Source organism: Chaetodon auriga, chromosome 2 (genome assembly GCF_051107435.1).
Source record: "Chaetodon auriga isolate fChaAug3 chromosome 2, fChaAug3.hap1, whole genome shotgun sequence".
In the NCBI taxonomy this organism is placed as follows: domain Eukaryota; kingdom Metazoa; phylum Chordata; class Actinopteri; order Chaetodontiformes; family Chaetodontidae; genus Chaetodon; species Chaetodon auriga.
In genome coordinates this window covers 22,133,709-22,148,438 of record NC_135075.1, presented here as the reverse complement: position 1 = coordinate 22,148,438, position 14,730 = coordinate 22,133,709, and the positions used below count along the sequence as shown (strand labels likewise).

The 14,730-nt window shown below is 41.1% G+C and overlaps 1 protein-coding gene across 1 annotated transcript in view; it reads right to left on the bottom strand.

Annotated features, from left to right (window-relative positions):
* cdh22 (cadherin 22) overlaps positions 1-14,730 on the bottom strand; it is a 154,792-nt gene that overhangs the window by 105,695 nt on the left and 34,367 nt on the right. Inside the window, exon 2 of the mRNA XM_076740980.1 lies at positions 5,368-5,491. The gene's annotated coding sequence lies outside the window, so the exon portion shown is untranslated. The remainder of the gene's footprint in view (positions 1-5,367; positions 5,492-14,730) is intronic.

Below are 14,730 nucleotides of genomic sequence, written 5' to 3'. Positions count from 1 at the left end.
TGCATTCCCTTAGCAAGCAGGGACCTTGTTTCACTCCCTCAATTAAATGCCCACCCCGCACATAATTAACGACTGTTTTGTCCACAGATCAATAAAGGGCCTGTTCATTAAAAGTCCCTTTGCTTCCTCCAAAGATCCCCTTGCTTAGTTCACGACTGCATCTGAGGAGGTGGCAGCGCCTGGCAGAATTTCCATTTCGGTTTCATGTCTGTGGGTTTTCTTTTATTTTCAACTGCGAGAGAAGGAAGTCAAAGAAGGACTGAAAGCATGCAGAATGTGAGGGAAGCTTTTGAAACAGAGAGAAAGGACTTATGGGAACTTATTAGTCTGCATGTATGAATCACCCTACTTGGGCTGTTTATCTCGTAGACGCATGCAATTGCAATACAGTAATATAGAGGAAACAACATGCACTGTAAAACAAAGAAGATGGCATTTATACCATTTTAGCCTTTGCTGAAGGAAAAACAGTCTGGATCCATCCAGCATTTGTCCCAAAAAGACTTCCAATTCTCTAGTGTTTAAGGTTTAAGAAGAAAGGCGGCAGTAGTGCAGGAAGCAGCCGAGCAAGCAGCTCCTTCACATCTGTATGCACTAACCACATATACGCCGTCCTGCCATCAGTCACAATCACTGTCTGCATCAGCTCCACGGCCTACAACCACCATCGGTGTTTACAGATGCAAAAACAAAAGACCTGTCTCTTATTTCATAAAAGATAAAAGATCAATAAACGCAACAGGAGCTGGATTTAACATGGAGCACGCCTGACTGCCAGCCAGCTGCCATAGCTAACACACTGAATGATTAGATCAGCGGTTGCTTCAGTCTCGATGATACACACGAACACACAGTTTGCCCAGTGTAATGATCAGTGTGCACTACGCTGTTGCCTCTCACCTTTCCCATCTGCCATGGAATCACAGCATCTCTGGAGATGGATAACAGGATTTGAGCAAACAGCAGTCTCACACTGGGTTGTGTTTTCATTGTGTTTATAGGATTACCAATCTGAAACAGCATCTTTAAATCACAGTGTGGATTCTGCTTTTTTGTTTTGGACCACTGTAGAAAAAACTTTGATCACTAATACCTTTGGTGGTAACCATGTTACCTCTACAGTTTCGCTTTTGTGGGTATTTTTTATTTTTATTTTTTTTAATTTCAGCCTCACTATGACTTTCTTCCCTCGGGATACACTGACAGCATATGGAATAGCCAGGTAGCTTTTATAAAGGACATATGACATAAGGTATTTACCAGTACATGCTTCAGGCTGCTTAGGCCAGCCCGCCATCTCCTTGTGTGACCTTTGAATTCTCCATTTTCTTGTGCTTTATGTGGTATTTGTGAAATGTCTGTCCATCTTTAACCACCCTATGCTTCCGACCTCAAGAAACACAACATGGCAAACTGTATGTGATGACAATGTGACCGTTGTTTAAAGCCTTCAACAGTGCTCTGCAATTATGCTGCAAAACTAGAGCACACAGAGATCACAAACTGTACCTCTGCCAAGTCTCCACAATCCTCTTTTGGTGTTGTTATTGTAAAAATAAGAATATCTTAAGGATGTTGATATGCACTACATTTGAACATGTATCTAAAAAGCGATGTGAAAAGGAGACAAGCTATTTTTTTTTTTTTTTTTTTTTCTGAGCAAGTGCAGCCTTTGATAGAAAAATAGCAAAGAAATGTCCAAAAATGCTGTAACGTAGAGAAATCCTTTCAAATCTGCATTGGGATCCACACCAAAAACAAATCATTCCTTGGCCCATGGGCTGGACTTCCCAGCGAATGTGATTGAAATCTGTTGTCTGGTTTTTGAATTATCGTACGAAGTAACGACAGGCAGACAAACAGAGCTGATAACATAACCTCCTTGGCAGAGGTAATGAAAAAGACACTAAATTGAACTGGCAACCGTTTTTCATAAAACACCCTGTTCCCTAAATATTCCCTTCATCTGTTTTTATATGAGGACCCAATTTTTCAGAGCCAATTTAGAATCATTCCACCCTTGGTCAGTCTTGCTGTAGATGGATTCCCTTGTGTAACATCTGGCGGTCTCTAGGCAGTGTGCATCCCTCTATTCACTCCTTTGCTCATAAGCTGGTGTAAAATTGCCCCTTTGAATCTCCTCCACAGCGGATTCCTCATTCAGTGAGGCAGCTGTTCCCCGCGCACAGTCAAAATCTTTCTTTATTTTGTGTAATATGCTAAACACAGCCACATAAGTTCTCTCTGTCTGTTCCTTTAGACTGATGAATGTGGCAGAACGGCTCTGAATTCCCCAGCTCCCAATGCTGTGATGTGTGCCAGTCTCCTGGATTATGAGACATATGGAGGCATGTGAATACACAAGCATGAGCAAATGAACTCAGAAAGCCTAACACACTCTCATACACACAGTTACAGATACACCTCGGATATATATAAACACACTGATGAGGGAAACCGAAATGGACGGACACACACAGGCGGAGTGTAAATATTTGCACATGTTTTTAAAGCTTGCACATTACAGATTTTACTCAACTAAACTGTGAGAATTTGAGATTTGGAAAAGCCTCTAAAACCCTCTGACTCAGACTTGCAGACTTAACAGTCATATTTTCATTTGAAGAGGTTAATCCAAATCTTTAGTTGTTAAACCTCTGGGGCTGGAGCAATATACTCTAAAAAGCATTTCCCATCTCCCACCATTTCAATGCCCCAAAGCAAAACTGTTCCTCGGGCTAAATTTGGATATGAAATTATTGTTCAATGGCAGCACGCTTGATTAAAACAGAGACGTAAAATGTAATTTTATAGTAGTCCAAAGGCTGAATCAGTGAACATAAGAGCAAGGCAGCGACGGTACGACAACCACATCTGTAAGACCAGTATGGCTGCAACAAAATAACAATGTTTTGCCCTTTTTTGTCGATGCATTATTGATAATACTGCAGCTGTTAAAAAATGGACAAAAATAAATACAGAGTAAGACAGCATGTTAAAAGCAAGGGACTACAGCAAAACAGCGTCCCCGGCCTCATGCTATGATCTGCCGCTGACTGTCATCTGGCCTGTGAACAGGACCGAAAAGGTCGCAGTCGCTGGCGTTACTGTTCGAGCTATTGTCTTCAAAGCGTGTGTTTGTGCGTGTGTGCTTGTGTGTGTGTGTGTGAAGGGCTGTGTGTTGCTGGATGCACCAGTTTCTGTGTGCGCAGGAAGTCTGGTTTTGATCAGTGCTGAAGGATTTAAAGCTAGTAATACCTTATCCTGGCTTGGTACCAGTGACATACTTTTCACTAGTCTACCTCTTTGAACTACAGATCCTCTGTGGGGTGGAAAAAAAACAAATCACATGTAACATCCTCTTTTTGTATTTCTCTGGATACGGCTTTGAAGCTTACTGTAGCTGTTGTTTTTATGATGGTAAATGCTGTTGCTGAACCTTGTATTGACACATGAAATGTATTTTCCTCTTGTTACTTTTCACATCACTGAGGGGATATTCATGTTAGGTTCAGAGAGTTTTGGTAGGATGTGCATGCACAACAGTGAGGAAATAGATGGTAATTTATACATAAACAAAGACAAACTTTCTGGTATCTTTAAACAGCACTCATTAACACATTCGATCACATTTGTTTTATCAATGCAAAAACCGTAGTGTAAAAAAAAGCTGCTGCACTGGTTGCCTGCCATTTACTCTTTGACGACAAGACAACACAATTTCATTTTTACACTTGTGTTTCTGCACAGAAAGTTTTCGATGTGCTGACAGGTTGATTCTTCCAGCCTTGATGAGCTAACTATCACCTGCTATAGAGTCGCATTTAACAAACAGATATGACCGTTATTGATCATTTCTTACTATGTTTGGGTAAATTTAACGTATTTACTTAAAGAAGATATGAATAGTTGATGCTACTGTCTAATTGTACAGCAGCCAGTTAGAGGCACCTGTTTGCAATATGGACTATTTAATCACCTCAAGTGCTGATGCGTCCCCAGCAGCAGTCTTGTGCCCTGTCAAAGTGTCCTTGAGCCCGACACTGAACCCCTGTGCCTGCATGGCAGTATCAGACTGAAATGTAAACATGTACGTCAAGTATCAAATGCGAAGAGGTACACAGAACTATGAGGGGCTCTGTTTGAAAATCAGGTCTCTGGGAAAGCAACAATTTTGTCACCGCAGCCACTTATGTTGAATACAACGATGGATATAAAGTACTTTGATCAGGACGTTTAGCATCCTTCAACGCCTCGATCAAATGCAGGATATCACCTTAATGAGTTAAGACTGGCAGAGAGAACAGGATTCATGGTAAGGCTGGGGCTAATTCCTGCAGGACATCTACAGGCTGTTTTGGATCCCTACAGGGCATCTATGGGCTATGGAACACTGGACGGACACACACACACACACACACACACACACACACACAGAAAATGACAGCGGTAGCAAAATCTAACCTCTGGATGTATCAGATTATACCGTGCAGTACATTCAATTACATCTGATGGCAGATGCTGTAAACAAAATCAAACACACATAATCTCGAAGATTGGAGCCTTCAGTTAGATATTAACCCTGATAACCAAAGACCTGACACAGGACTAGACATATTAAGACAAGGAGCGGTCTGTGAGGGCTCTAAGCTGCCTGACTCAGCAGTTTTTGGATGTGGGTTTATCCAGCGCATTGGGAATACACATACGTTAGAGAAACACAAATGAGGACAGAATATTGAGTGAATCACACATGGATTGGAAACACTGCCTTGCTCCCCATTTCTCTCTCTCTATTTAATCGACTCTGCTTTAACTAATTGACTTATTTTATTATGGTAATCAAGTGTTGATTACCCCAAATGTAATGCAGCTGTTGTGTAGTGCATATAAATATGTTGTGAATGTAATAGATTGATTAGTAATAATGGATCACATTAATGTATTTATTCAGCCAGAGATTTTGTTGAGATTATTTGCTCTTCACACTTACCTACAGTGTTAATACTGACTCTTCTGTGCTTTACAGAGGAATTATTTCAATTATTAGACCTAAACTTCTCAACCCAGACCTGTAATTTTATGGCTTGTCAAGCAATGACTGCATGTAATAGTAGAATGAAAGTTTTCTGTCTGGTATCAACATTTAGAGACTGTATTTTTCTCATTTTACTCTCCAAAAGATGTGTAGGATTACCTTATTAAGGCCAATGCATGCATGAAAGTAGATAACAGCAGGGCAAATCAAATAGTCTGATGGTCAGTTTACTAATGGTTGTCTTAACAATTTTTAAAATGATCAAAATGGAGAAGTCAAGCAGACCTTATTACCTCATAGCCCCCGGCATATGCAAATAACAGACTCACCATCCCTTAGCCAGATGACCTTGCTGCCACTTCGTACGAATGATGGCTCCCAGGTCCTTCAGGTTGTCTTTACTGTGCCATCCAACATTAGTCTCTCTCGTGCTCTGTGGCTCCTCTCCGACTTCTGAAATATAAAACAGACCCTGGAGTGAACTTTATTGTTTATCCCAGTTTAAATGAATAAACTCCCCAGTCAGATTTCTAATGGGAAGGTTAGGGGGCATGTGGGGAGGTGGAAACCAGGAGAGAAAGAGGGGGAGGCAATTTGCTAATGGAACATGGAGGGAAAAAATGGCGTGGACGTGGTGATCTCAGTGAAGGATGAAAGAAGAGGCGAAAAATAACCTCGGCCTGTCTGGAGAGAGCTAGAGTGAGCTACAGGGCAGGAGCTAAAGTGGTTTAAAAAAAAAACATCATTAACTGTCATCTTCATCTCAGGTGCAAGGCTAGAGAGCGAGGGGGTGGAAGAGGGAAGGAGAGCAGGGAGGGAGAGGAGGGGGTACTATATTTGCCCAGGAGATAATTCAATAGCCTACAAACTTCATTTAATTACCTGCTTTACATCTCCAAACCACCTCCTCCTCCCTTACCTTGCGTTTAACATGCAGGGGTCCCTGGAGATTGCCATGCAGCTAATTAACTATGTTAATTAGAGTCTAACTTGAGTCTCATCTCACAAACTTTGTCCTGATGATGGCATTACAAAAAAGTTATCTCTTGAAACCGGGTTGCTGTGCAACTGTGTGTCCAGATTAGAAGCCATGGACTCTGTCAGCAAGATGAAGCTCCAGGATTTAGGCCTCTTAATTCACTGGAACATTATTTACAATCTCTCTTGACTGGCTGGAATGGAGGTCATTTGAACTCCGTACATGTTTGGCTGAAACGCACGCACAAACATAATTTTCAGAACTCTGCAGGCACGAACGCCCGTTCTTTGGGTCTGTGCCATCTATGTTGCAGATGTGACACTTTGAGGAGCATATAACAGGGAGGAGACTTCAAGAAATTGTACGGAGGAGATGATAACCGTACATGGTAAACTGATATTTTCAGATACATTCATTTCCAGTGTATTTTCTGCTAAGGTTTAAGAGCGCTGTAAGGTTTTTGAAATGTCATGCGTTAGGAACATAACAGAGCCTAAATCTCTTTTAATAACTTTAAATGGCAATGCAATCATCAGCGTGCCGTTGCCACAGTATGATGTGCACTAGTAGTATCTACAGGCAATTTCCAGAGATATGCTGATTCTACAGTACTGTTGGATGTACATTTTTAAACCTGCAGCTTGTGTTGTTTAATTAGATTATATTCTATTGTAAGGAGCACCTTATATCATATCTTCAGAAAACACACTCAGACACAAGCTGCAGAGACTCAGCACCACAGAGCAGTGACCCAGCACTGCTGTTTACACCATCATTAAAGACGACTGTAGGCGATATCACACGCCTGGTTAACCACGTCTCTCTAATAGCCTGTCATGTTATCTGAAAATACAGGTGATTTCTATCAAGTGGATAAGTGGCCCTGGTCGATAAGATACAACTGACAGTCTAAGAGGCACCAGCAGACCATATTTAACTTGATCAAGTGAGCGCGAGTGGAAACATTCATAAAAACACTAATAAATGACAGAGCATGTTTTTCCTAAAGGAGCTGTTTGTCTATGGAATGTGACAACACCGTGTGGTGCTGAACGGTAGGATCCTGGCACAGTTAACATCTGTTAGGAAGTCAATATACGAATTAAGGCAACATGTGAAAAATCAATTACACAGACCTGAGCTACTTGGATCTGCTAAAAGTATCCTTTTCCCGTCTTCCCTTGCTCTCCCGGGCTCACATTCACAATGAAAACACTCGCGTGACACCAAACAAACGTTCGATACACCAAATGTGAGCCGTGTGTGCCTGCGATGTGGACTTGTAACAGTTAGGCATGATGAAAAGCCGACCTGCTCGCAGTGGAAAACAAAAGGAAGCTTCTGTAGATTATTGCTGAACGGTTGCACGGGGCCTTGAGGAGGTGCCGAGCCGCTGAGCATATCTTGATCAAACACTGAAATAGTGCGGATTCCTCTCTGGGACTGCAATAGTTTTACTGTTTTTTTTTTTTTTATATATATATATATTTTTGTCCTTTCCCTACGTCTTTCTTTCTCTCATTGCTTCTGCTTATTGCTGTGATTCCGAAGAGTCTTTCATCACTTCATAGCATTTTAAGACATCATTACCTGTTCCCACAATGGCAATTTGCTATAGTTTCGTCTCAGACTTCAAAGAAAAAGCAAAGCAGTCATTAAGCCAATGTGATATCTTCATAGTGGAAGCGATATTTGTCTTTTATTGCGTGTTTTATTGTTATTCACTTGTTTGTCATGTACTTTTTAATCACCTCTCATTTTTTTTTTAAGGACAATTCAGGATCCATCAGCATGTACTCATCCACTACTTTTTGTGCCTTGTGAGGACATTGAATTTAATGACTTACAGCACATTTATTTCATTGAGGTTCACACTTACTTCAACCATAACCACGATATGAGTCACCCTAAACCATAATCATAATTCTATCCTTAACCAAAACCAAGCGTAAAGCTCGATGACAGTCCCTCAGCTTCACTCATGTCAAATTCATCATCAGCTAGATCCAATAAATACCAATTGGAACAGTACTGAAAGTACATTTACCGAAGAGCTAAGTGGGACAACGCTGAGGGTTAGTGTGCAAAGTTGTGAAAAAGTGTGTCTCTGTCTAGTCTGAGAAAAGGTTTTATTGCAGGCGCTCCTCAAACAGATTTGGAAAACAATAACTTGCTCCATGTTCTGAGGGGATTGTGTGTTAAAACAAATATGGGGCAGCAGAGGAAAACATGCTGGCTAGCACAAATTAATTTTTAAGAAATGGTCTCGTGCAGTTTTACGCCGCCTTATACAAATTCTACCCAACAGCTTTCCGGATGGGGCTTTTCTACTTCTGTTGTCCAGTTAATAAAGAACATGTTGACATACTTGCGTTACGTGGACACACTTTTAAAAAGTCCGGCCTTATACGGATGTGATATATTGTGATTTAAGCATGAAATATATATAAAATAGGAGGGCTAAGCACAAAGAAACTGATCTTTCACATCTTACGTCTTTATCCCACCCTGAGGTCCTATACTTTCGTTGAATTAATCATATAGCCCCCACCCCCCTCGGGAGCATGGGACATGTTCTTCTGTGAAGCAGCCTGCACAAATCCCATGCAGCCTCTCCACCTCCCAGTGTGTATAGCTTTTGCTGTATATGTGGCTCTGAGGCAGTTTTACATCATTTCCCAGGAGGCAGAAGTCTATTTATACAGGAACCTAAAACAGGGTAGCCTTAACACACCACCCCCCCCCCTCCACCTTCCATGGTAGCAGCTTTAGGTGACAATGCTGACACACAGCCACATGATAGTCCAATCTAATCTTTTAATCGCTCTGGTAACTTCATGTCTCTGGGTGAGTTGGGGCAAGCTGGCGGTGGGGATGGGATATATTGTCTGCAGAGATATGATATGATCCTTGAACACATCAGAAAAAAAAACACACACACAAACTCCCATGCAGACATATACACACTGTCCCGCTCCACCCCACCCCCAGAGTACTATGGTGAAGCCTCGTGTATCTGTGGGTATTAACAGATCAGCGCAGAGCAGCAGCCACCCTGCTTTAAAGTCTTTTCCTGAGGTAGTGCTTCAGAAGCCTGCTGCAGAGGAGGATAAACGCGAAGCAATCCCCCAGGCCCAGCGCCTCCTCAGCTCCACTCAGCTCTCTTTGCTGCCCCCTCCTTCTCCTCGATTCCGCGCTTATCCCCACTTTCCTTCCATCCCTCATTATTTCTATCCCCCTTCTTTTCCTCAGCATCTCATGCTTTCTGTCCTACTATCTGTCCCCTCCTTCCCTCTGGCCCTTCATATAATTCTCCTTTCCGTGCCTCCTTATCCTGCTCCCCTCCCCTTCTGTGTCCATCCCTTTCTCCATCTTTTGCCCTCATCTTGCTGTTTTTCTCTAGAGTTCAGAAAAGCACAAAGCTTGCGGCCCCTCTTTGCCAGCTAGAGACTAAGGAGCTGATGGTTACGCATTGTAACCATAGTTCAATGAACACAAGCTGAGCTCTGTAATGGGACTCTTAAGCCTTGGCCACTCATCTTAGTGTCTTCATGCCCTGGAAGTCCATGTTTCTCCTGATTCTTCATCCACCAAGTCTTTAGTGACTAGTTGATCAGCAGGGAAACTGGCTTATGGGCAATGAGCTTACGATGCACACTCCTTCACAGACCCAACTGGTTTTGTGCCTCCATGTTTGGTATAAAATATTATTTCCAAACATATACCTCACAAACATATTAGTTCAGCAATGCAATTAAGACAATATGCATAATAAATAATAAACTAAGCATACCTAGAGCTATTGTTACAAATGAATAAATGGTAGTTGGTAGTTTGTTTGCGGACTGACGTCTAAAATATGTTTTTCTGAAATACAAAGACTTCAGATTCTAGAGCTACCTGACAGTGATCTTATAGCACTTAAGCTTTAAGGAAATATATCCAAGCATATTGTCCCTGTCCTCCCTGTCTTTGAAGGTGACAATCAAAGGAGCTGTGGATGCAGAGTCAAGATGTTAATCATGGTTAATTGTTTTATATATTTACTATTAGTTGCCACTGTTTCCATGATGGATTTGAACATGTGTTGTCCCACATGTGCAAATATTAACTGAATAACAGTGTGATGTCTGGCTGTAAATCACTTACAGCAGATTCAGCTTCAAGTTTCTATGCTGCTTTTAAGATGTAAGGTTACTAAACTTAGGTAGAAAACTTAGTTCAAAGTTGTCCTTTAGGTTTTGAAAATGCAAACACAATTGAGTTAACTGCACTTGTGCAAACTCTGGCACCGGCCAACTCGCAGTATGTCACCCACCAGCCGGAGCTTTCAGTGGTTCACTCAGATGCATCGTTGCCAGATTCTGACTCGTCTGGAGGTACATTGTATGAAATTTAGTACGAAGGCAACATGTAAGGCTGCTCCCAGTGACCTTGTGAAATTATAAGTGCAGAATTCAACACTATCCTAAACCATAGCTGGCACTGCTTTCATTATCGTGAAAAGAAACAACTATGATGCAATTTTTCATGTATTAAAGACACAGCATCATGTATGTTTTCTACAAAACTACAAAAAAGAGGCACCTCGAGAGAGTTTTCAGTCTCAAACAGTGCATGCTGGGAAGTCTGTTAAAATGCGGATCATTTTTCTAGAAACTTAATGAGTTGAGTGAACTCACTGCAGCACATTCATTCAACTCATTTCAAAGAAAAACTTCAAGTCTGAACAACTTCAGTTTATAAATTCTGAAGTGGTCTGAAAGATAAAAAACAGAAATTCCAAGTTAAATTAACTTAACAAAAACATCTACCGTACATTTACGTGAAGTTAATGAGAAAAACTTGTTGATTCAACTAAATTCCTGTGTGATGCTTTCAGGTGAGGGTTTTTCTGTTGCCCTGTCTACTATGAGAAGACTGTCTGATCAGGCAGGAAAGCTGCGTTAAATGGAGCCATTATGTCGATGGTGACTGAAGAGTAAACTATAACAAGCATGCTTCTTAGTGAACTAAATTATTGCTGTAAGAATATAATGCAGAGATAACACTGTGTATTGTGAGACTGTCAGAGGAGGGTGTGATTTGAAAAATGCATTAGACTTTTCTGTTTGTAGAAATGTCTTTTTGGAGACTTTTTGGATCCAGGAAATTGACAGTTTCCACATTCTCTCTGTTATTTTATTGTCAGTCAGTCCCCGGGGGCATCCTAAAGATTCTGCAATCCAAAGACACTGAGAGACTACTGCAGTCAATATATTGCATTGACACCCTGCCAAGACATGCAGACAGAATGAGTTCATTACATGTAGTTCTAAAAAAAGAAATAAAAAAAACAAAACAAAACAAAACATAATCTACCTGAAGCAAGTGTACTTCGTTTTGGAGCAAACAAAAGCCATAATATATTCATGTCTTCATTGTAAGGGTAAAAGATTTTCATGTTATTCATGAGACAACAAAACAACTGTGCACTGAAATGAGTGAGAGGGGAGGGAAAAGCTAAAAATGGGTGAAGGTGTAACTTGCCGGTGGTAATCCCTGTTAAAGACTAGACACAGAGAGCGATGATTAAACAAAGTGACACGCAGACATACAGGCAAACATCCTTCCATTCAAGCAGACAGAGTGACAGATGAACACGCAGACAGACTGACACTAGACCAGGGAGGGGTAAGTAGGCTGAATCCAAATTAAGCTGATCAGAGCTCACTGTGAGTTAATCTAGTTATGTGGATAAAGGACTTCCCTATGGCTAAAAACACAGCAAGTTATGACTCAGTGGGTATGCGTGCGTGTGCGTGTTTGTCTGAGTGTGTGTGTGTGTGTGTGTAAATATGAGAGAAAGAGAGCATGTGCGACTGTCTGTTTCCCAGCATGCGCTGTTTGTATCTGTTTATCCATATTTAAATATACCCGCAGACTCATGAGCCTCGAAAGCTTTCTTAACAACTAACACTCGCAATCTGTGTTTTGTGCTCTTCTCACTCACGCTTTCAAATGGAAGCTGACTTCAACAAGTGCTTCAAAAGGCCAGAGATGTATTGATTTGTGAGGCAAAACTATGCTAATGGCAGACGGGCTGTCAACTCTGACGAGCCTGACAGAGCCTTCACTGATGAATTTTGTTTGCGTGTTTAAGTCTGAACAGTGTGTTGAGTGTGAGTATTGTGTATCCGGGACTTTGTTGTTTTTTTTTTTTTGCATGTTTATATGAGGAAAATGTGAGACTGGCTGTCTGCTGCCAACATGAAGCTGCTATGTGTGTCTGTGGGAGGAATATAAGGGAAAGGGAGGCTGCAAAAGTGAGCGTGGTTGGGCAAGTGGATTTTTTGAAGAGCATATCACGCTAAATGAATCTACACTGGAAGCTTTAGAGACTCAGGAGGGTTCATAAGCATCTCCCTCTCATGTGTATACCACTTCAAACAGCGGTTTGAAAGCAAAACAAATATCCAAGTCAATCAGCCACCTTTTCTTCGTCTCTCTCATCCAGCAATCTTCACCAAAAGACATCAAGGGTAAATGATTGCAGGGGTGGTTATCAACCACCAGAAATTCAGTAATACCGATGCATTTCATGAAATTAGGTCTCACAGAAGAAAAAGACTGACAAAAAATTAATACAAATTCAATCAGCTCTGTGTACACCCCCAGAATATCAAAGGGAACGGGGGAAGGGGAGGGGCTGAACCAGAAGGCCAAGAGATTTAAGTTTGAAATAAGCTTCAACTTCAAACAACTCCTGATTTTCATAAAATGCTTTCAACACACTGTTGAGCTTGAGCATGCATGCAATGAAAAAGCATTATTTACTACTGAGAAAATGAATAGGAGAGCTCCATAGTGAGTCAAAAAGAGAGAGACTGAAGGGGCAATTTCCCTTGCCTTTCTCCACTGGCACAAGGCTCCCCTGTGCCGAGCAGAGAAATAAAACATGGTCTGAGAAACATGACAGTCGAAGTGAGAGAATATGCCTTTAAGATAACACGATCAAGGAAGGGAAAAGGTTCTCTTAGCTGCTCTGGGTTATTCTTATCTGTGTATGGAGCCAGACTGAAGTGAAGGTCTGTTAAATTGGTCTATCCAATACAGTGAGGCTGAAGACTGAAAACGCTCAGTGTTGATATTTAAGTCTCACAGATGAGACGAGTCTCATACAAAATAGACGAGGGAGATGCAGCTGTACAGAAGAACAACAAAGCCATGCTATACTGTCACGTATTTCAACGCCAAAGATGCCAAAGCGTTCAGTCAAAGATCATTACTGTCTGGGAAATTCTGAAAAGTATAGACTTCAAACTTTAAGGACTCTTTTAGTTACTGATTATTGACTGGATGTTTTAGTGTGAGGCATGAATTTCTGGTCGTGTAAGTTGCAGCCGAGGTTTCATTATTACACTTTGCAAATAAAGCAGATTTTCTGATATGACCAACAATGAACTCCAGATGCTTCTTTTATTAAAAGAGTTCGGGCAAAATGAATGTAGTAGAAAGGTGAGACGGTTTTATTTCATATACTCTCACACACAGTCTCAATCTAGCGTGCCTGACCTCATCTTTTCTCTTTTTTTTAGCACTCACCTCCACCAGGCATCTACTCCAAAACACCTTTGCTGTTCATATTTTTCAAAAGCACACACCTCAAGTCTTTGTGTGCGAGCATTACCCTGTTGCTCCCAGAGAAGACTTCATTTAGATGTCTCAGGCTGAGGATGCCTCAGCTCGAGAGAGACAAACCACCTCTGAAACAGATACACCTGCACCTTCCCCTGTCAGAGTTACTTTTTACGGATGCATATTAGTATCACACTTCCTCTTTATTAGTCATTATAAAGCACTCATTAATGCCATTAAGTAATTCCCTCAATAATCTCCTAATTACTGCTTACTGATACAAAGTAAGGATGTTGATGTACATGAATTATGATCTTAATGACCTGACTCTAACCCTTAACAACTCCTAGAATAAGGTATCAATAAGTGTTTTTTAATTACTAATAAAGAGCTTTTACGCTACTAATATGCACGCCAATAAGCGACTAGTTAATGCTGACTATGTGTACGTCAATGTGAGGTGTTGAATGACCTGTATCTGATGCATGTGCATGTCAGCCGTGTGCACAATGCGACAGCAACAATCTGAGCTCAGATGTGATTCAGATGCAAAAGGAAATAGATTTGGGTGTCACTTTCCATAATTGCATCTGCTTTGTAATTGAAAAGGGATACATCCATTTGATAGACTATCTTGTCTGTGTGTGTGTGTGTGCGTGTGTGTGTGTCTTTTTCATTGTCTCGCTGTCTTTTGTACACATTTTTTCTCTCTCTAAAGCTCTCTGGTTAGACAGTTGTCAACAGGCAATTGTCTTGAAAAATGTGACACTTGGCATGGACACAAACAATCTTACTGCGCCATTGGTTAACTTGTCTGGCGAGATTTCAGAGCACAGTACTGTAGGTGTTGAAACTGTGAAGCTTCAAAGCAGAAGCACATTGTGCATGCACATCTCTGTATGTTTCTCTCTTTTCATGCATTCATCGTGCATGCACATTGAGGTGGTATTCTCTGTTTAATATTGTATGGAATCAATAATGTACAGCCTGTTGAAACAGTACAACAGTAAATTCTAGATCAGAAGAATTTATTGTTATTCCGTTTTTCTTCCCATCTATTGACGCAAGTGCTACATTTATGTTTGTAATGATATTA